We start from the raw sequence: 20,507 nt of genomic DNA, 5'->3' as shown, positions 1-20,507 counted from the left end.
AAGCAGCTTTCAAAAAAGTAGATGCGGTGGGCTAATTGCTAATAGCATGTCACAGTTTCACTTCCAAATTGTCCATGTTCAGGGACAAAAAAACTAGTGGCTGATGCATTGTCTCGGAAGCCCCTCGTCTTGGCTATTTGTCATTTGACACATCCCAACCCTATGTGTCCGTGGACAAGCTACACCACAACAGGGTTCAGTTAGTTCAGTCAGTCTAGATTAGCAGTGATCTGGCACTTTTGTGAGTCTATTCGTAGACCGTGCATGCCCAGTCACTTAGCATAGATGCATATCCTCTGGTTGCATAAGCACAAGCATAAGCATTTCCATCAGATTCCATCAGAGTCAGTTTGGGGATTTTTCAGATGACTTTATCCCATTATTCCCTATTTTTGACATTTTTCACTTATTTATTAAGTGACTTTTGTTGGGTAGTCAGTAGGGCAAATTGGGTAAGTTAATATATAAGCAAACCCAAGTTAGCACAAATTGGCAGATGAGCAAAGACACAGCAGGCTTCCCCAAGCAACAGGTGTCCCAACCTCTCTCAGCAAGAACCCTCTCCATTCCCTTGGCGAGGCCACTCCCCGCAGCACCATCGCCTTGAAGTTTCCCTCTCTTGGCGCTTGTTTCCCACGACAGAATCAGCCCCAGCTTTAGCGTTTTACTAATGCCAGACCACCAGCATCCCTCAGCGTTTTTGTGGCAGATTCTCAGCTTACATGATTCAGCCCTTCAGCGTTTTCTGCAGAAACTCTAAAAACGCAGAAAACCCTAAAAACGCAGCAAACCCTAAAAATTTCAGCATTTTTGGATCAGAAATTCAGCAGTCGAAACGCAGGTTTTAGGCCTTAGCAAAGGTAGCAGATCAGTCCAAAAAGGTTGCAGATGGTTCCCCATTTTCAGCCACCGAAACAGTCCCAGAAATTCAGCATCAAGAAGATCCCAGATTTCAGCCCAAGTCGCCGTCGTCACCATCGTCGTCGTCATCGGCATAGTCCCATTGCATCAGTCCATTGCATACGCATTGTACACCTTTGTGCAAATCAAGTAGACCACTCTTGCTGACGAGAGTGGGGCCTTCGGAGGAGGGTTTTACAACCTCTCGGGTGTCGTATCTCTTCTCTCTCCTCTCAGTCTCATTCACTTGCACGCACAATCCACTCACTTTGTTCGTGACCACAGCACTCTACAAGACGGAAAGCTCTCTCTTACCCTAAAGAACTAAAAGGAACCTTGAGCAATAAAGATCACTAATCTTGAGAAAATACAACATTCATTCCGCTGCACCTAACACTATTTCCACGACCCATCATAGAAGCTTAGAGGATATGGTTGACGAGTACGCCACCTATCCGGATTTTACCGATGTTTTTACTCGGATACAAAATGGGGAGATAGGGCCAAGATATTCCATACATGATAGCTACTTGATGAAGAAAACAATGTTGTGTTACACAGCCGTTGAGGGAAAGGGTTTTGACAGAGTGCCAGTGTCCACCATTTACGCGTCATCGCGCATCAACACCACCTTGAAGGGGGTGGAGCGTTGGCCGAGACTCAAGAAGGACGTGGACGACTTTGTTCGCAGTTGTTTAGTATGCCAGAAGGTCAAGTTTGACAGGCACAAGGGACAAGGATTACTACAGCCTTTACCCATTCCCACCCGCCCCTCGGAAACTATTGCAATGGATTTCATCTTTGATCTCTTGAAGACACAGAGTGAGCACGATGGCATTTGGACATTCATTGACAGATCTACAAGCAAGCTCACTTCACTCCAGTGAAGAAAATAGTCAAGCCGGACCATTTAGTGAGATTGTTCATTGAATAGATATTTTGATTACATGGCATGCCTGAGACAATAGTCTCCGACAGAGATCCCCAATTCACGAGTTTGTTTTGGAGGGCTATTTGGAGAACATTGGCACGCGGTTGCAGTTCTCGTCATCATTCCACCCGCCGCAGGCAGATGGGCAATCTGAGATCGCAAATTCAGTTGTTTAGGATTTATTGAAGTCTTACATCTTTGATCAGAAGACTCAATGGGATTTTTTTTTGCCTTTGGTGGAATTTGCTTACAATAACATGGTTCACTCTTCGATGGGGAAGGCGCCATTTGAGATAATTGAAGGTGCTCAGAAGGTTCCACCCTTTCTCAGCATTGCTTTCTCGTTCTTTCATTAACTATGGAAGTCAAGCTAATTTGGTTAAATTTTCATTAGAACTTTCTCATTAAAGAAAGTCATAGTGTCTTCCTACATATCGCATCATCTCTTGAATGCTTCTACTTTTATGCTTCAAACAGCAGTGATTAAGCTTCATAGGAAATCCACAACAATACTTTCCAATATGTTATGCAAGCGGAACTTGTCTAAAACATGCCATTGGATAGTACGTCTCCTAGTACATTTGATTGTATTGGATGAATGAATCTCTGTTCTTGAGCTTGAGATGATTCCAAATCTTGAGGATATTAGCTTCAAATTCTGCAGTTAGCCATAATGAAGCAAAAAGCCGTTTGAATCCCAACCATGTTCCTTGCACCTCATGCAAAGTGTTCCACCATGTCAAAGCAGTTCCCTCAAGAAAGGATGTTGCTTTTTTTTAATCTTGGAAGCCTTCGTGAAGTGCCCACCTAAAAAAGCTGCATCAAATTGTTGATTAAGGGTGAGTGCTTTCTTCTTGTCTTGTTTGCCATCAAAGACGGAAAACTTTACACTTAGTTCATAGTCTTCTAGGCGGCTCACTGAACTCAATCCATCAAAAAGAATTGTACAACGAAGATTATTCTTTGTGTGTCAATAAGCATTTCCAAATTCAAGTTGCTCGTCTTCCATATGCCTAGCAAAATGATCACATGCTTCGTCTTGAGGATTTCCATAATGAGCATTCTAGAAACCTCGCCTTTCGTGAGACGAACACAAGTCATCAATTGCTTCAAGGAAAACAGTTTCTCTCCCCATAAATCTGTCTGACCGCATGTTGAGCTGGGCTTTTTGCTTTTCTCGTTTTGCGATAGCCATTCTCTCTTGAGTCGCCCTCTCCAAAAGTTGTGGATTGTTTGCCTTCCACTGCTTTACCGCTGTCTTTGTGAGTGTGCGTGTGCGGAAGCGTGAGAGAGGAGACGAGTGAGAGAGACAGTAGATCACAAACTCAAGATATGGTGAAGAGGGAGCGATCAGCCCCCCATGACCACCATGAGCAAAAGACCCAATACAACAACTAGATATTTGGGAAGTGGGTACCCCTCTGGCCCCATAAATAGGTGCCCAAGGGAGGTAGGGCAAGGCCTGATAAAAATCCCCATGACCCAACAAAAAAATGATATTATATGAGGGCGCCCCGACAAGGTGGGCGGCCGGCCTAGAAGTGGGTGGACGAAAAGTGCAGACTAAATGCATATGCAAAGGGTGGCCAGCCCAGAGGCACACTAGCCGTACATGCATGCCCTAGACCTGTGAAGCAGCAAAGTGGTGTAAGCCTTAACACCCCCTCTCAGCACCTGATGCTGAACAAACCGCATGAAGCAGAAGATGTGAGGCAAATGATGAAGATGTCTGCTGCTATTCTTGCAGCAGTCTAGGGTGTCCCAACCTCCGAGAAATCTCCATGGTAAAGTGCTGTCACGAGCAGTGTAGCAAACTGCTGTACTCCGCCGATACAAGGTGAAGATACTGCGTGAAGGTCCCGAATCGAGTGTGAAAACAACTCCTTGTCGTAAAAGAAGTGCCAATAGACCTACAAGTGTCCTGCCCAATAGGATCTGTAGTCAAATTGTCTGGAGAAAATGAGGAAGCTCAGGAACCTTCATGAGCATGATTGGAAGCCTGTTAGTGCATGAACCTGCAACCCAAGGTGGCCAGGTGGCTAAGCTATCTAAAACTCTAGGAAGGCCAGATGTAGCAATTTGTGCCGTAATCGTCCTCCGAATCAGGGAAAGTCGGACTAAACAGTTTGCATTGTAGAAGCTACCGTAAGCTGTAGCAGTCACTGATAGACCGCACGAACCACCATCTGATGGTGTCCTGTGAGAAATTAAGGTAGGATAATCCAAGACGAGGGGAAAGCTAGACTCAACAATCTGCATTGTGAAAGGCCTCTGAGAAGAGGTGTGGTCAGACCAAGCTGTTTGCATCGTAATCATCCTGTATGAAGAAGGGAAGCCAGACTGAGAAGTTTGCACTGTGAATAATCTTTGAGTTAAGGAAAGGCTAGACCAATCTGTCTGCGCCGTCTTGCCTGTATCTCTTGCCTCCAATCCTCCGGTGTCAACCAAAACAGAATCTCTTTATTTCAAGAATCTCCTCCTGTGGTTGGAGTTCAAGAAACTCTTTATTTCTTCACGGCTCACTCAAGAGTACGAACGAGATGTGAGAATCGATTGGAACCACCTTCGGATGACCAGGGGTGACACTTTGGATGATTACTGTGAAAGATTTTGGGATACTTTCCTTCCAACCTCAAGAAGATCAGTTGTAAGGAGCAGATTGAGAGGTTTTGTTGTGGACTCCCCAAACAAATTCGAAACTATTGCCTAGAGAAGAAGTCAGAGTCCATTCAACAATTGATGGGACATGCTAAGTGGGGATTCGCTATGCATTCGAGTAACTTGACTTACCCACTAGATAAACCTTTGACAAGTCAGAACAAAAACATATGACAGACAGATACACGATCTCGACTGACAGAAGACCAGAAAGATGAATATATCAAAGCAGGAAAGTGTTTTGAATGTGGAGAACAAGGACATATCGCTGCACGGTGCCCCAACAAGGCAAAAGAATAAGGATGATTGATAGATTGAAAATACAGCAGGACCAGGAGATATTCGTTCCAGAACAAATTTCAGATAGAACATTATGGATGAATTAGCATTATTTTGTTGTATGAATTTATGAACTAAGACTTTTTTGGAAGATGATTTTGAATTTTTGGATGAAACCAATGTTGTATGGAAGGATTTGCTATTTGTGAGCATATAACACGATCATGAATGAGATGATGATGAAGGCTCTGAAGCAGTGATAGCTCCCGGATAAACCTGAAATGAAAAAGAGCGAGAAGATACTCGTTCCGGAACAGATACTATCTTTCCAAGACAGGAAAGAGAAAGGTAAAGTGAACGGTGGTTCTTAGTTAAGAACCATCCGACATTGAATGCGAAGTGGGTGGAGGAGGAGGACCTAGCAGATACTCCTCAGATTTGGAACTTTACCTCGATGCTTTTGGTCTAGCTGTGGCTGTTCCAAGAGTTCCCACAGATCAGCGGGTTGAATCTAGTGTAGACAGGACTGAACAAGAGGGGGTTACTCCGCTCCTTTGTCACAGATTACGTGGATAGAATAAAGTCATTGATTTCCCTTTGGACTTGAGGGATTAGGGGAATTTCCATTCGCATCAATTAGGGGAATTTTCCAGTGCATTTAGCCTATTTTCCTATTTATTGGGATTTTCACTTATTATTTTTAAGTGACTTTCCTACAAAAGTAGGTAGGGCAATTTTGCTAAGTTAATATATAAGCAAACCAAAGTTCACACTTTTTGGCAGAAGAGGCAGCAGGAGCTTCCCGCTCAACAGGTCACTTCTCAGCAGTACCCCCCAGAGCCTAGCGTTTTGGATAAAGACCTCCGCCGGCGTTTCCTCTTTCAGTTACCGGGGCAACACGAGATTCCCAGCATTCCTCCCAAGCAGTCATCGCCATCATCACTCCCATCTTGGCGTTTTTTCCCACGACTCCCAACCTAAGCCTGGGCGTTTTTACTAACGCCAGACATTGCTGCTCTTCCCAGCGTTTTCAGCCCAGCACTAACGCTAGCAAACTCAGCCTTGGCAGTGTTTTTCCAGCGTTTTTTCCAGCAAGTACAATCAGCCTAAAACGCAGCTTTATGGAGCAAGAACATCAGCGATTTCACCTTCAGCAAAGACCCCGGCAAAGCCCTCAATTTCAGCCATGAAAGCAGCAGCAAAACAACCATTTTCAGCCTTGAAACAGTCCCAGAAATTCAGCATCTAGAAGATCTCAGATTTCAGCCCAAGTCGCTGTCGTCGTCACCGTCGTCGTCATCGGCATAGACCAAGTTGCATAGTCCATTGCATCTGCATTGTACGCATTTGTGCAATCAAGTAGACCACTCTCGCCGACGAGAGTGGGGCCTTCGGAGGAGGGTTTTACAAACCTCTCGGTGTCGTATCTCTTCTCTCTCCTTCTCTCAGTCTCATTCACTTGCACGCACAACATCCACTCACTTTGTTCGTGACCACAACACTCTACAAGACGGAAAGCTTTCTCTTTCCCTAAGAACTAAAAGGAACCTTGAGCAATAAAGATCACTAATCTTGAGAAAAAAACAACATTCATTCCGTTGCACCTAACATTGGTATCAGAGCTTTGGAAGTGTTCTGCATTACTCAAGGGAAGAACCACAAGAATTTTTTGTTTGCTTGTTGCGATCGCACGAACCCAAGTTTACTTGGGCATGGCGATTCCTAATCGTGTTTTGTTGAAGAGTGACAGGAATCCCAAGAAAGAAGGGCTTGTCTAGCCTCCCCTTGTGTCTCTTTTCACTCATTGAGAGCGGACCGTGCACTTAGCGGCCGGCCAATCGACGTGAGGTGGGAAAAAGCAACCTTGGTGTGAGCGCAAGGCCGCCATGGGGTGTGCCCGCAGAAAAGGGTAGAACTCGGGTGAAGAGAAGATCCTTCTCCAACGTGATTTGCAAGCGAAAGAAAACCTCAAGAACCCAAGATCCTCAAGACTCTAGAACCTTAAGAACCCTAGATTCTCACGAATCAAGGACCTCAAGAACCTCAAGAACCTCAAGTTCCTCGTGAACTTAAGAACCCAAGACCCCCAAGAACCCAAGTTCCTCATGGACTTAAGAACCCAAGAACCCAAGAACCCACAAGAACCCACGATTGCAGAATGATCATCACTCGAAGCGGATTGGATACTTCGCTTGGAAGTGATGAGCATGAGAGAGGCGAAGAAGAATTTTCCCCACCAGGAGGTTTTTCCGACCCTTCCCCATCTACGACAAAGATTGCATGAACTCCTATGGAGGAGTTAGACCTAGAAAGAGAAGCAGAAAGAAAAGCCTACGAAGAAGACATGGCAGCCATAGAGCGACAGTACCAAGAAAGAATGGCAGCCATAGCGCGTGAGAGGGAGCAAGCACGCTTGGAAGCCAAAGCAAGAGAAGCAGAATTTGATCGCGAGAACAAAGAAATGCAAGCCAAGTTTGATCGCGAGAACAAAGCAATAAGGCAAGAGATGTTGCGACTCTTTTCTCGAATACAGGCTCAAATGCAACAAGATCGGGAAAAGGAGACTCTCTCAGTCTCTTCTTCTCCCAAGCATGACACACAGGATTTGCATGATTGTGTGAAGCATGATGATGATTTGATTGACAATGATTTGCATGATGATTTGAATGACAATGATCAGCATGATGATTTGGATGACAAAGATCATGATGATTTGAATGATATTGCTAAGCATGATGATTTGGATGCCAATGACAAGCATGATGATTTGCATGATCAAGATGTGATTTCTCACAAGCATGATGAGTTGCATGAAGATGATGTGATTGTTAACAAGGATGATGTGTTAGTTGATGCTTTTTCTAGCGAAGCTAACCTCGTTGTAGATTCGATCAATCACGACGAATCGATCTTGGCTTTCGAGTCAAGGTCCACAGATCCCCCACAAGAAGATTCGATAGATCACGAAGGATCGATCTTGGCTCTCGAGCCTAGTCAACGGAACCCCCTCAGAAAGAACCCACTCAAGAAGAACCCCTTCAGGAAGCACAGATCTTGGCTCTTGTGCCTAGGTCTCAAGAACCATCACAGGAAGTATTATGTGTTCGCATGATTGATACACACGCATTGTTCGAGTGTTTCATTCGTGAAGGTTTCCTGTATTTTAGTCAACATCATTATGTGATCCCTTTTCCTAGGCAAGACATATTGTATGTTGAGCACGTTTCTCTCATGGATGAGCACGAATGTATGCGGATTGTTCATGAAAAGTTGAAAAGTTTGTATGTCAGGAAATCACATTCCACGTCTCTTCCTTGGAATGACACAGTTTCCAAAAGAGCACATGATAGTATGAGCACCAAGCATGGGCATTTCCATTGTGATTTGCCACAGTTGATTGATTTCGATCAAACAAAAAAGATTCGATCGCATTGTTTGCATGTGTTTGATGAACGGGTTGTCATTCCGTCTCTATGTTCATCTACATTGCATACACAGTCTTTAGAGAAGACAAGAATTTTTTCCTTCACTTCACATGAAATGGGTATGTTCATGGTTTTGTGTTGGAGATGGTTTCAAGAATTTTCAGCCATGGAGATTCTTGAAGACGAAAGAAGCAGGACTCTAGACGCAGTTGAAGCAAGAAAGGAGATTCAGAAGACTTTGTGTCGCTTTCGACGCGGCCCAAAGAAGCAAGCGTTGCAGACCTTTATGAAGTTAAAGTACCTCTCGAACCACACAGCGTGGGCCGGCGAAGAGTCTCTTTCAGGATTCCGGATGCTGTTGGCGATCTCCCTCGACGCCATACAGTTCGGTACCAGTACCTCACTTTGAAAAGGAGGGGATGTCACGTGACACATCCCAACCGTATGTGTCCATGGTGGACAAGCTACACCACAGCAGGGTTCAGTCAGTTTAGTCAAGTCTAGATTAGCAGTGATCTGACACTTTTGTGAGTCTATTCGTAGACCGTGCATGCCCAGTCACTTAGCATAGATGCATATCCTCCGGTTGCACACAGCATGATCATCGGAATTTCCATCAGAATCCATTCGCATCAGTTAGGGGAATTTTCCATTGCATTTAGCCTATTTTCCTATTTATTGGGATTTTCACTTATTATTTTTAAGTGACTTTCCTACAAAAGTAGGTAGGGCAATTTTACTAAGTTAATATATAAGCAAACCAAAGTTCACACTTTTTGGCAGAAGAGGCAGCAGGAGCTTTCCGCTCAACAGGACACTTCTCAGCAGTACCCCCCAGAGCCTAGCGTTTTGGATAAAGACCTCCGCCGGCGTTTCCTCTTGCAGTTACCGCGGCAACACGAGATTCCCAACATTCCTCCCAAGCAGTCATCGCCATCATCACTCCCATCTTGGCGTTTTTTCCCACGACTCCCAACCTCAGCCTGGGCGTTTTTACTAACGCCAGACATTGCTGCTCTTCCCAGCGTTTTCAGCCCAGCACTAACGCTAGCAAACTCAGCCTTGGCAGTGTTTTTCCAGCGTTTTTTCCAGCAAGTACAATCAGCCTAAAACGCAGCTTTATGGAGCAAGAACATCAGCGATTTCACCTTTAGCAAAGACCCCGGCAAAGCCCTCAATTTCAGCCATGAAAGCAGCAGCAAAACAACCATTTTCAGCCTTGAAACAGCCCTAGAAATTCAGCATCTAGAAGATCTCAGATTTCAGCCCAAGTCGCCGTCGACGTCACCGTCGTCATCATTGGCATAGACCAAGTTGCATAGTCCATTGCATCTGCATTGTACGCATTTGTGCAATCAAGTAGACCACTCTCACCGACGAGGGTGGGGCCTTCGGAGGAGGGTTTTACAAACCTCTCTGTGTCGTATCTCTTCTCTCTTCTTCTCTCAGTCTCATTCACTTGCACGCACAACATCCACTCACTTTGTTCGTGACCACAGCACTCTACAAGACGGAAAGCTTTCTCTTTCCCTAAGAACTAAAAGGAACCTTGAGCAATAAAGATCACTAATCTTGAGAAAAAAACAACATTCATTCCGCTGCACTTAACAGGTTCACTCTTGCCAAGGTAGCTCCACTCTTGACCCTCTCTTGAGGAAGGAAAGATGAAGAAATTCAATGAAGGACTTTTGCCCGAATTTTGTAGACGCATCTGCAAGATACTTTGCAGCAAATGGTGGAGTCAGCAATACAAGCTGAAAGTGTACATCTCAGTGTACATAGAATCTAATCCCCGCAGTGGGACGGGAACCATTGAACACAGAAACAACGAACTTTGTTACCTCTCCTCGAAGGATACATTGCTATCCGGAGAAAGTTTGGAGTAAGGGAATTCAATCTATAACTCCTGAGATTTTGAACAAAAGACCTTCGAACTTTAAGTGAGAGGGCACGTCTTTGATTAAAGTAAAATCTTTGAGGGATTTGAAAACTACGTATTGCTTTTATGCACGAGATATGCACGTGTCTAACCAGGACAATCACTCTCAAGTGTTTATGAGAGTAAGGTTGAGTCAGAACATTGTTTTATACGATGAACTGCTTTGCTTAACCATCCGGAAGGTCCATGATTTGATCTGGTATCCGGTAGTTCTCCAACAAATTACCTGCTATTGTGGGTAGGAAATTATGAAGGAACCATTTTGAGCTTTCAAGCAAAGAAAAGCTTTCATGAAGCTTGAGTACTCTTTAAGCCCACACCCCTTACCCGGTCAGGGAAGACATGGTAGTGCTTTTCGCACAAGTGAATGAATACTCTCTTTACGAGGGAAGGAACAAGTGACGACTATGGCCTGTGCTCGAGAAATCCAAGGATCGAAATCCTAGTTTATTTGATGAGCGGGTTTTGCTCTAACATCGAGCCAAGGGATCGTCAGGTTGAGCGTCTTCGCTCTAAGGATCTTACAAAGGGAAGGTAATTTCCCAGGTTCACCGAAACTCTAACACAGCTTAAGAATTATGTACACCTTTGAGTACATGGATAACACACAAAGATGCAGACCTATGCCAAGGAACTGGACGAGAGTTTGTTATACTCTCTTGAGCGCCTTTTTGCGCAAGGTTATGTGCAAGGGCAAAGACCTAGATTGATTTCTAGGAGGATTATTCTTCTCGGGATTGAGAAGGTGGAATTGAGCTAACAGATTCTCGGATAAGGAAAACTTCCGATCTGTTGGAAAGACGTGAATGATGAGTTCTTACATGGCTCGTTAGTTTGATGATTGGTGAAGGATATCCTCGAGGTACTAGAGGAAGAACATGAACCGGTAAGGTAAGTATTGAATTATTGAATTTTTGAATTTTTGTTTAGTTTAATTTTTAAGTTCTCTTTTGAGAAAGGACCAGCTCAACTCACCATTGAGCAAGATTTGGAATTTTTTTCCAGTTTCTCCCCGGCAATTCAGTTTGACCTCTACAGTTGAGGACAACTGTTTATAAGTGAGAGGGATGTTGCTAAATTGGCTTTATCAAACAGGAAAATAATTCAAAATGAATTATTGGATTTATAAGTGAGAGGGTTTTCTCGCTTGGAACACCAAGAAAATAATTCTAAATGAATTATTGGAATTTTAAGTGAGGGTTTTTCTCACTGGTGACATCCGAGTACAGAGTATTCCTAGTGCGTCATTCAAAGTAATGACGGGAGCTCTGTGAACGGGAATATCTGTAAGGCCACCAAGAACGGGTACTTCTGATGCGTCACATCGGATGGTTACAGGGAGCATCGGGAAGAAGTATTCGACCATTCGGGAACGGACATCTCTGATGCGTCATAGGATGGGTGACATAGAGCATCCTGAAGGAGATTGTACCGTAAGTTCGGTAGGAAAGGACTAGGTGATGGGTATTCCTGATGCGTCACAAGGTGGGTGACGGGTGCATCAGAAAGGGGATCCATAGTCGAGAGGAAATCCGAACTGGAAAGAGGAATACGCGTAAAGACGCAAGCACAAGAATAAAGATGGGTTTTGAGAAGCTTTTCTTAAAAAGCGGAATATTTTAACGAGTTTTTCGGGAAGAGCAGACGCTTTCCCACGAGGAATCTATGTTTGCATTGCATTCGTGCATGTGGTTGCATCCAGGGACGCCTGGGAAGTACTGTGAAAGCATTGTTTTTAACTTATAAGGTTTTATTGAGTTTTTGGACAGGTTCAGACCAATTTTAAAAATATGCCGGCCGTCCACGTAATAAGTGGGCAGCCACTTAGAAAATAAAGCAACAAAACCAGCCAGCGAATTCTCTCTCCCTATTTCGGGTAGAACAGGAAAAAAAAAAAATTTTGAAAAAAAAGAGAAAAAAAGAAAAACAGCCGCGATCTCTCCGCGAGCAGCTATTCGTGCCGTGGTGAAGGAGTTATAAAAGCACCACATGCCCTCACTGAAGGGAAGTTACCAACGCCAGCAAGAGAAGACTCTGCCGCCAGAAGACGCGAGAGATCGCGCGAGACTACGAAGCACGGAAGTCGCTTTTCCCGCGCAAGAGCAACAGGTATCTATTGTGGATTCGCCATACGAATTGTTGTCACGTGTTTGCGTGTGTGTGTTTGCAGGTACTTCATCGCGAAGGAGAAGCGAGAAGGCTTCAGCTTGCGCTTGGGAATTTCGTTCCCGGAATTCGGAAATTGTTTGTGGAGTCTCAACTTCGAGTACAGACGGAAAAAGGATTGAGAGCTTGTCTCTCGGATTTCCCTTACGGGAAGGAATGACCATCGAGTCAGAGATTTAGAACGGAGGGGTTTTCTGCGGTTCTTGTGCTTGTAAAAAGATTCTCCCTAATAAAGGATTCTCTTTAAGGGGACCAGCCCATCTTCTGGTCCCCAGTACTGTGTCGATCTTCTCACACTCTCTCTCTCTCTATCTATTTCTCTCTATATTCTTTGGCTTCAGTATTAAGTGATAAATTCTATTTATCCGAGTATATTTTATATTGTTATGCGCTCCCGTTTGTGACACCTGCAACCCAAAGTGGCCAGGTGGCTAAGCTGTCTAAAACTCCAAGAAGGCCAGATGTAGCAATTTGCGCCGTAATCGTCCTCCGAATCAAGGAAAGCCGGACTAAACAGTCTGCACTGTAGAAGCTACCATAAGCTGCAGCAGTCACCGATAGACCGCACGAACCACCATCGAATGGTGTCCTGTGAGAAGGTAGGATAATCCAAGAGGAGGGGAAAGCTAGACTCAACAGTCTGCATTGTGAAGGGTGTGGTCAGACCAAGTTGTCTGCACCGTAATCATCCTGTATGAAGAAGGGAAGCCAGATTGAGAAGTTTGCACTGTGAATAATCTTTGAGTTAAGGAAAGGCCAGACCAATCTGTCTGCGCCGTCTTGCCTGTATCTCCTGTCTCCAATCCTCCGGTGTCAACCAAACAGAATCCGCACCAACAACATCGCAACTCGGTGTGGCTCTCAATGTGAATGAGCTGGGAGTGGCCTACTACCCAGGTCAAGGAATAAGTCTGTTGTAAGGTTACCGAGGGTGAGTGTAAGCAACTCTGAAGGTAGCAATCCAAATGATCGGGAGTGTAGAAGGGCAACTGCACTACCATCCAAGCCAAGCTCCGGGTGACTCCGGATGTAGTCACGGAATGATGCCTGATCTCCCACATCGCGCTGGTAAACTCTCCGAGAGAGTCCAAAGAACTGAAGTCCCACTCCAGTCTGTAGATCCAAGCAATGAACCTGTCCAAGAAGAGATCCAAGATCCTCTCCTTTAGTCCATGTAGATGCTCTTGTGTAAGCAAGTGATCTGACATGTCGAGGTCAAGTGGTAAGTGTTTGTCCACCCAAGATGGTGGTGTCCTCTCTGGGAATGTCGGAATCCCATATGCCATGAGCATGGCCATATCTCGTGTGAACTCCTCTGATGAGTGCATAGGTGTGTCCATAGCAAACCACAAGTCACCACCCCCTCTGGAGTGCGCAACCGCCGAATGATGGCTGGAATGAATGGATCTCCCAAGGATCGTATGCTCGTAAATGATCAAGCCGATGTCGAAGATACCATGTACTGCAGCAGTCACTGAGAGACTGCATGGACCACCATCGGATGGTGTCTTGGCAGGAGGTAGCTTCATCCTCTGTGAAAAACCCAAACCATGTGGCTGCTGTCCAGCGATTTTCAGCGTGCTTGTACGCTCCCCGTAGGGTCCGGAGCGATGCAGAGGGTGTGGGGAGGATTTATTCTGTGTCCACAACCGTCGGAGGGATGAAAACAGGGAACAAACAGCAGGTATGTATGGCTGAAGTCTGTAACAGATGAAGAGGAATCACGCCGGCAAGGCACCGACCGGATGCCAAGCCGGGTAGGAGGCAAGATCCGTAATGGGCATGGTCGCGCTCCCCTCCTCTGCTGAAAACGCAGCACCCTGCCAAAAACACATATGATAGCCAAAAACGCAGATGGAGGGAGGGGTTTTCCGGTGAGGAAAGAGCTTGAGAAGGCCAGCGCTGACTGCCAGATTTGGTGATCGCCATGTGTGGAGACAAAACCGTAATGGAGGTGGGGTCCTCCGCGACAGAAAATCCATATTCCATCGCGTGCCTGGCTTTTGCAAAACGCTGGAAGATCTGCAGAAAAACGCTGGCTGATCTTCTTGGGAGGAGAACCTGATGCGGAAGAAGGGCCAAGACCATGGAGCGTGGCTGATGCTCTGATACCATGTGAGAGTGCGCGTGTGCGGAAGCGTGAGAGAGGAGAGGGAGAGAGACAGAAACACAAACGCAAGGTATGGTGGAAGAGGGGGCGATCAACCCCCCCTGACTACCATGAGCAGAAGATCCAATACAACAACGAGATAGTGTGGAAGTGGGTAGCCCCTTGGCCCCATAAATAGGTGCCCAAGGGGAGGTAGGGCAATGCCAAAAAAAAACCCCCACGATCCAACAAGAGGAAAAAAGAAATATACCACCGTAGGTGCCCCGTGCAACACCTTTTTGCCACCTTGTATGCGGAACTTCCCAGTTACTTGTGACTTGTGCCAAAGAACAGCTTTGGCGCATCCACCCTAGCCAACCTAAGACACGACCTTCAGAGGGTCATTCGACGGGTAATCGACCAGCTAGTTCTTCCTGAAGAGCTCACCTTGGAAGAAATTGACATGGTGGCGTGTCACACCGGCATTTATGCTGGCCTGATGGGCCACCCTAAGGCGCCCAATACGGGGGAGGCGTACCAGTCTGAATCCTTTTGGTCCTTTGTGGTTGGACAAGTGGGGAGATGGGTGCTCCAAACCCCTCCTGAAATGGATCCTTTACTCTGGCTTAAACGGGGCCAGCTTGACTAGTCAGATTGGAGCTACCTCAGCGAGCATTAAGGAGGCACACCGGACGTCCTCATCTACAAACCTCATTGACTTCCAGAGGGGGAGGTCTTGGGACACCCCATCCTATGAGAACTTGCCCTTTTTCATATAATGGTGGGCTCCAGAAGCCTTGTCTATCTCCCTTCCCAGACAAAGCCGTACTAATCCAACCAACTTACAGATCATTGGCCGAGGGGCCTAAACCCTAAAATAAAGCAGGGTGCTTGCTTTTGGACGAGATGCTTTAAAAACTAACGCTTTTCATGTGAGATGCTTTTGGATAGGCCACGGGCCTTTAAATATGCTGTGTAGGCTCTCTCTCTCTGGCATTCTACTGTGTGGAGAAGCAGAGCAGAGTTCCTAGAGCTTGTACTTTGTGGAAGCAATATAAATAAATACCGAAAGGGGCACCGAGGTTTATGGCGAGTGGAACTCTGCCACTTCGTGTCGCATGGATTCTCTCCCTCTCTTTCAGTTCAGTTGTTTTGAAGTGCTAAAAGTCTATTTCAGTCCGTTCTTTGTAGTTGGCATGTGGTGCCGTCCCGTTACAAGAGCCCTTGCTTTTGGGTACCTGCTATTGTTGTAGGTCCTCTAGGCCTATGAAAGCAACCCTCTAGGGCATCACTTGCATACACGGATCACTTACATGTTGACTGTGTGATTGCGTGAGCAACAACTCTTGGATTTCAGCCCTTCGACTCCTTGTACGAGAGGGATCACTTGCAGATTGACTCCGTGTGATTGCGTGAGCAACAACTTTTGGATTTCAGCCCTCCGACTCCTTGTACGAGAAGAGTTTGATCAATAAAGAAATTCTCGAAGGGGGGCACTGACTGTGGCATTTCAGCCTCCGATTGTGTAAAGGGGCATCCCGCTCTGACATCTCTCTCTCTCTCTCTCTCTCTCTCTCTCTCTCTCTCTCTCTCTCTCTCTCTCTCTCTCTCTCCCCCACACACACACACACACACACACACACACACTCTATTACAATTCAGTTGTTCCAAGTTGTTTGAAGTGGTAAAGTGTTCCAGAGTTCTGGAGATTGTAGTTGTCTTTGTGTTTTTATCCGATCCCTCGCTGGGAAGTGATTACAGTGATACTAGAGCATCAATTGTTTGCTATTCTAACTAGAAAACCAGTCCTACGTCAACCTACAACTAGAAGCTATGGAGTTGGAAGAAGAGGAAACGATAGTAGAAAAAGGAGATGAAGAATTAGGAGTTCGTTCTTCCCCTAAAAAGCTCTGAAAACATGCTTTTTAACACTTTTTTGTGTTTAAGAGACCTCTAAAAATCTCTTCAACGGATGAGAATTTGGATATGCATCAGAAGTCAAAGTTGATCCTCTCGACAAGCCCTATCTATTGACATGGATGAACTTTGATTTCGACAATATCAAAAAATCAGGGCTTTCAATAGCAAATAAGGGTTTTTGCAGAAAATTTCAGCAGGACATTGGTGTTCACCCTACAACGGTTGCCAATGACAAATTCTTTGATTGGCCTACTCTCCGCAAAGATGTCAAGAAGTATTGTTTTCGAGTGTCTCACTCCTCAAAAGTGAAGTACAACTGTCAGAAGGCCTTTGGCTTGCTACCTCCTCTTCCTATTGCTACTCGACCATGGGAAAGCATTGCTATGGATTTCATCTTTGACTTGCCAACTATGTCATCTGGTTGTAATGGGATTTGGACTATCATTTACTGCATCAACAAGCAGTCTCGCTTCATTCCCGTTAAGAAAACAAAGAAAGCAAATCGGATGGCAACCCTCTCTTTACATCATATCTTTTGACTCTGTGAGATGCCCAAATGTATTGCGAGTGATCGAGATTTTTCCGTACTACAAGTCTCTTTTGTAGAGTTCTATGCGACAACATTAACACTACAATGAAGTTCTCATCTTCCTTTCACCCTCAGACTGATGGGCAATTTGAAAATGTTAACTCCTTGTTGCTCGATCTACTCAAAACTTATGTTCCCGATCATAAGAACCTAGGGGAGAAATCCTTACTACTCATCGAGTTTGTCTACAATAACAACACTCATTCCTCAATTGGCAAAGCTTCCTTCGAGATCATTGAGGGAACTCATTCCTCAATTCGCAAAGCTTCCTTCGAGATCATTGAGGAAACTCACAAAGTTCCTCTTATTCTTCTCGCGAAAGACAAGATCTTTGAGACTGACAAATTTGTGCAAGATTTGGATATGGCTTACACAAAGATTAAAGAAGTTTCACAAAATTCTCAAGACAAGCAAAAGAGAGCTGCTGACAAATGTCGAAGACAAATTGATATCAAAGTTGGTGACTCGGTTTTACTTCGCTTTGAAAAGGCACGGCTACGCAAGATGAAAGGCAAAGAATGACTATACCCCAAGCTTAGTCGACGCTACTATGGCCCCTTAAAAGTTGCTGATCCCATTAATGATGTTTCCTTCCAATTAGAATTGCCTTCACACTGGAAGATTCACAATACCTTTCACGTGAGCCTTCTTAAACCATTCAAAGGAGATCTACCTATTGAACCCTCAGACAACGCTTAACCGGAAGTTAAAGAGATTGAAGAGACTTTGATCCTTGAACAGAGTCTTGCTCACAAAGATCGAACCACTCGAGGAAAAACAATACAATTTTTTTTGGTGAAATTCAAGAATTACCCACCCAGGGATGTCCAGTGGATGACCTTTGAGGAGTTAGACAGATCGTGATGATCTGATACAATTGTATAAAGAAGCCTTTGCTTTAATGTGTTTTTTGTATATATGGATCTGACATGATATGGCCGATGGCATGACCGACTTTGGATGGGCAATCTCATTCAAAGAGACAAGAGTGGGAAGTTGGAACTTGCCGTTTGATGAGATCCAATGTCATTTGCATTGGAATGGTGTACACTCATGACATATTTTCGATTGGAAGAATGAAGATTATCTCTTTTTATGCACACTGCCACCATTTTACATGAATTCTTGATTGCTTGTTTATGTGTAGGAATAACTTGGGGAACATTGTGTACATGTTAAGTTGTGTTGATCTTCTTCCGCTTTCTTTCTGCTATATCTTGCAATCGAGGATGATTGCTTTGATTTTATAGGGCGGTATGTGATGAGTTTTAGGGTTAGGGTTTCTCATAGACGCAACTACTCATTGCTTTTGTTTGGCAAACCACATACTCTCTCTCTCTTCTCTCTCCAGGAAGGTGGTCCATTCCAATCTCTTTGTCAGAGCGGGAATCCTCTACTCGCATTAATTTTCTCTGCTAGAAGCTACCGATTTTCTCTCTAAACCTGAATTTGTAATTTTCTCTCTACTACAAAATTTTCTCTCTCAAAACGAGTTTTCTCTCTCTAAACTTGAATTTAAATAACAAAAAAGTGCTTTTCTTCTCTCATTTTATGGGAAAAAACCGGGAGGAGGGGATTGGAGAACCCTCGACTTGCTATTGTTGTAGGTTCTCTGGGCCTATAAAAACAACCCTTTGGGGCATTACTTGCATACACAGATCACTTGCAAATGGACGCCGCGTGATTGCATGAGCACCAATCTTGGGTTTCAGCCCTCCTACTCCTTGTACGAGAAGAGTTTGATCATTAAAGAAATATTTGAACTAGGGTTTGGCAATTGAAGGCTACCAATTTTGTTCTCTTTCTCTCCCTTCACTCTCTATTATAGTTCAGTTGTTTCAAGTTGTTTGAAGTGATAAAGTGTTCCAGAGTTTTGCAGATTGTAGTTGTCTCTATGTTTTCGTCCAATCCCTCATTAGGAAGTGATCACATGGGCCTTGCTTGTACTTGACTATGGAGGATTTTCTTGTGACATTAGAGTGTCTTGATCATGGCACTGAAAAAGGATGTTGCGCAAAGGCTTGTGGAGACGACACTCTTGATGGCACATTGGATGATCCTTCGGAGCATTTGAGGTGGTCTACTCATGATATGTAGTTGCAAGAGTTACTTGAAACGAAGATTCTGGTGTTGTTAGTGCTCCTAGTATCAAAAGCTAGATGCCACGAACTTCTAGGATTGGAAAGTGCTTACGGAGGCAGTGTTGGAGACCTATGACCTTATTGTGATGGTGAATGACAAGATTGATTAGCCAAAGACTCCCACTCCCAACGGCCGTACACTCTCTTCCAAAGGAGTTGGAGAAAGCTTAAGCAGTACCAATGCTCATTGGAGCGGCTAAATCGTAGGATCCCATCTTCTATCTTCTTGAATTATACTTGGGAGATACCAACATATTTGGATGTGACTAATGGTTGGGCACACTTGGAAAAGGTTTCCAATAGGAGGACACCTACAAAGAGAGGTACAATTGCGGATTTTGGATCATTGGAGGTCAAAAAACTGTGAAGGATCACATTCACAAGATATAGGAGGCAGCAGGTGATTCGTTAGGCAAGGAAGCCAGTCTCTTCGGAAGATATGGCTTGCATCTCGTTGACTCCTCTCACATCGAAGTACAATGCTTTTTATTTAGTCTTGATTGCTTCAGGGAGGACCACCAATTTGACTTGGGAGGAGCTTGTTCCCATCGTGTTGAATCATAAGGATCAATTACAGAGTTCTAGCTTTAGAGGGGGCTTTGAGGCCTTGATTGGGCACTCATCCAGGACATCAAAGCAGAAGCAAAAGCAACAAAAGGATGTCTGGGTCTAGTGGGATGTCCAAGAATTTTGGTGGTCGAGAACATATTCGGAGGAATCGCCTAAAGAAGTCTTGAGTTGGACAATGCTGTATTGTCCAACTCAAGGCTTATGGGTGACTACCCTGTCTATAGCTGCACTTTCCTTCATAGATGAATTATGGCTCTTTCTGCATTCATCTAGGTATATATATAAATGTTGTATCGCATTCTGGTCTTGGTGAGGCAGCTCATGTATAACCCATGGTTCATCGATCTACATCTTCACGAGATACACACAAAGATTTGTAGATGGATAGCACTTTTGCCTAGTTTCACTCTCATCACCATTAGGCGATTGCTCCTACTAACTTGATAGAGCCTGGAGGACCTATCAAGTCTTTGGAGGATGATGTTGGCAGACGAGTCAAGATACTCGGTCATGGGACTCATGTCTATTGGCTTTTGGCATTGAGAGCTGGTTTATGGAGCAGGTTGGCTCGACTCGTCATGGAGGAGACACGGTCGGTCGATCTACGTTTCTTCTCAAAACAAAGATGTAAGTTCTTTCGTGTCCTCGTGTTACCTTGACCTTAGGAGAAATGGCACAAACAATCGTTAAAGAACAAGGGAAGTATCAAAATGAGATTCCCCCTGTGTTTGATTACCTAGGCTTAATCTTTTGTCGAAGTTGTCATCTAAGTTTTGCATTTCAGCATATTGAATGGGGTAATGGCAGTACTTGTATCCCTTTTTGTGTAAGGTATTATGAATCGTAAAACTTCTTTTAGCGTCTAGGATGGCTACTATTGTTGTGCCGCTTACGTTCAGC

The 20,507-nt window shown here is 44.6% G+C and overlaps 1 protein-coding gene across 3 annotated transcripts in view; it reads left to right on the top strand.

Annotated features, from left to right (window-relative positions):
• The window catches only part of LOC147419240 (protein PELOTA 1-like), a 33,943-nt gene that overhangs the window by 11,317 nt on the left and 2,119 nt on the right, over nt 1–20,507 (top strand). The gene's annotated exons all lie outside the window — the stretch shown is intronic.

The sequence above is a fragment of the Adiantum capillus-veneris genome, chromosome 29 (genome assembly GCF_014529385.1).
Source record: "Adiantum capillus-veneris isolate H3 chromosome 29, ASM1452938v2, whole genome shotgun sequence".
NCBI lineage: Eukaryota > Viridiplantae > Streptophyta > Polypodiopsida > Polypodiales > Pteridaceae > Adiantum > Adiantum capillus-veneris.
Note: the sequence above shows the minus strand (reverse complement) of the source record. Positions and strands in the feature narration are given on the sequence as shown.